This window comes from Oratosquilla oratoria, chromosome 26 (assembly GCF_046742065.1).
Source record: "Oratosquilla oratoria isolate Oo_2021 chromosome 26, ASM4674206v1, whole genome shotgun sequence".
Lineage (NCBI taxonomy): Eukaryota > Metazoa > Arthropoda > Malacostraca > Stomatopoda > Squillidae > Oratosquilla > Oratosquilla oratoria.
The window spans coordinates 34,638,691-34,641,190 of NC_134802.1; the positions used below are offsets into that span (position 1 = coordinate 34,638,691).

The following is a 2,500-nucleotide window of genomic DNA, read 5'->3' on the forward strand; positions in this document are numbered from 1 at the left end:
CGTTGTCACTGATGGCCAATCCCGACTACACCACAGCGGCGCCCATGTGTATACCACTCGAAAAATGTCACTTTTTTTTAAACACCAAAGTTCACCGACACGACGAAGGCGACGAAGGCGACGACAGCGTTGACGACGAAGAGGACCTGGGTTCCAAACACGACCTCATCACCTTCTTCGAGCCTGGCGAGACGACTGGGCGTCGTGTGCATTCCTACATGCCTCCGACTCACTTCCCTCCAGCAAGGTGATCCGCCCGAAGACACACTTTCAGCGGGGCATACCTTGGCCCGATGGTAGAGGGGGGAGGGGGGCGGGAACTACCAATGAGGTTCCCCTGAATTGTCCAAATACCAACTGCGCTCGAAGAACTTCATCTTTCACAATGAATACGTCCTCCCAAAGTTCCTGGTCACGTGGACGAGGTGTCCTCAAGTTTTCCGGGGGAAGTGAGACACCTTGTGATGCACACACACACACAAACACACATTAAGACAAAATAGCTACTTATCGGTACGTCATTATCCTTCAAGTAACTGCGGCCCGCGATGTGGTTAACTCGGTCGCAAGACAGAAAACAACAGGTGTGAAACGGTAGATTAAGATTTCCTTACGTTGAGTCGATGTGCCTGCCCGCTGCTTCGTTGACAGAGTGGTCAACCCACGTCGTCGTCTTCTTCTTCTTCTTCTTCTTGGGCAGCCCTTTCTTCCCCTTCTGCACCCCGCGCAGTCTCGGTTTCAACTGAACACGCTATCAGTCGTCCATGTCTGTACCCCTTCCCTCCACCTCCCTCCCCAACCGAACCCTCCACCACTTCCACATCCTACTCCACCCACCACCACTACCGCTTCCATCTCGATGCCACCAGCATGGGTACGAAACTTTTTCCCTCCCTCAATCTTGTTGACGATGCCGGAGGGTCAACACGGCTTCGTACGCCTGCCAACCACGCACAGAAGACGAAAAGCAAAACAATCCAGATTTCAGGCGCAAAATTATAAAAAAAGTATATATATATATATATTATATATATATATATATATATATATATATATATATATATATATTTTTTTTTTTTTTTTTGTAAGTGGGCGAAAAATTCCGTCCCCAATATATCAACAAATAATGCAATCACACTCCTTAATCATTTTATTCAGGTAAATACTAAGTAATTTTTTTCTATTTCGGGACTGAGGCTTGGTCTGTAGGCAGAGGACACGCGAGTCCATGTGGAGGAACAATGTTTGCCATTATCATGACCACTGATAATCACCGTCTACTGCCGTCAGGCGATTTCATTCACCTCCCCGGAACTCCTTCGATGCCAAGACTACCCCCTTCCGTTCCAGATGGCACTTTACCTTTCATTCTGGCTGCCGCCGGGCGATTTTATTCGTCTCCTAGGCATCCTCAAGGTCAGTGTTTCCCAGCCTTTTTTCAGTCGACCCCAAAATGATCCTCATGATATGATCGCGACCTCACTAACCTATATGTATATATGTGTTAATATATGTGTTGTTGACTAAAAGAATAGGGAACAAGTACAATAAATATATGTGTAAGAAAGGTAATGTGAGGTTATAAAAGACGAAGTTAACATCATTGAATTATTTTATAGCAATATGAATTTGTCTTGGCGACCCCAGGAAAAACGCTTAGCGACCCCACTTGGGGTCGCCTCCCCAGGGTTGGTAAACAGTGGTCTAGGTAGTGACCGGGTTCAATGTGACCAACTCGTGTACTTTTAGTCTTGCTGTCGTCAGGTGATTTTATTCATCAAAAGGAATGATAAAGTAGGAAGTTGACTACCTTTCGGTCCATAACGAAGTCTGAGCACACACACGCACATACACACGCATACACACAGACACACATACATCGAGGGCGTAGTGGTAGCGTTCGCAACCGCTACTACAGCGGTCCGGGTTCGAATCCCACCCAGGGCTGAAATTATTTCAGTATCGCTGCGCTGCGAGTCGTTATTCCAACTCTCGTGGGCGGGGAGTTGGGTGTGTGTGTGCATGTAAGGTCACAGCACTACCCATAGATCGGTCATATATGAGCTCTGAGCTCTCTTCCGGAAGGGAAATAGCTGTCGATTACGTGTCCAACACGTGATCCAAGACCATGGTGAATCACGCACACACACACATACACACACACACACATACGCACACACACATACACACACACACACACATTCCCACACAGAATGCTGGATATATGGAATGACTTAGATGAAAAAACAGTGTGTGCAAATACTATTCACGATTTTAAGAATAAACTTGATGCTGAAAGAAACGAAGACGGTCACCACGAGCATAGCTCCCTTCCCGTATAATACAACTAGGTAAATACAACTAGGTAAATACACACACACACAGGATCATGGGATTATCCTAATAGTAAAAAAAAAAAGTTGTGTTTTCTTGAACTTACTGATCTCATACCAATGGCCGACAGTTGGACCCGTATTGAACCAGAAGATCAGTCGACCGA

General features: G+C 46.2%; 1 protein-coding gene across 1 annotated transcript in view; it reads right to left on the minus strand.

Moving 5' to 3' along the window:
- Positions 1-770, minus strand: part of LOC143039463 (uncharacterized) — a 61,048-nt gene extending 60,278 nt beyond the window's left edge. Inside the window, exon 1 of the mRNA XM_076209558.1 lies at positions 615-770. The gene's annotated coding sequence lies outside the window, so the exon portion shown is untranslated. The remainder of the gene's footprint in view (positions 1-614) is intronic.
- Between the last annotated feature and the right edge of the window lie 1,730 nt (positions 771-2,500).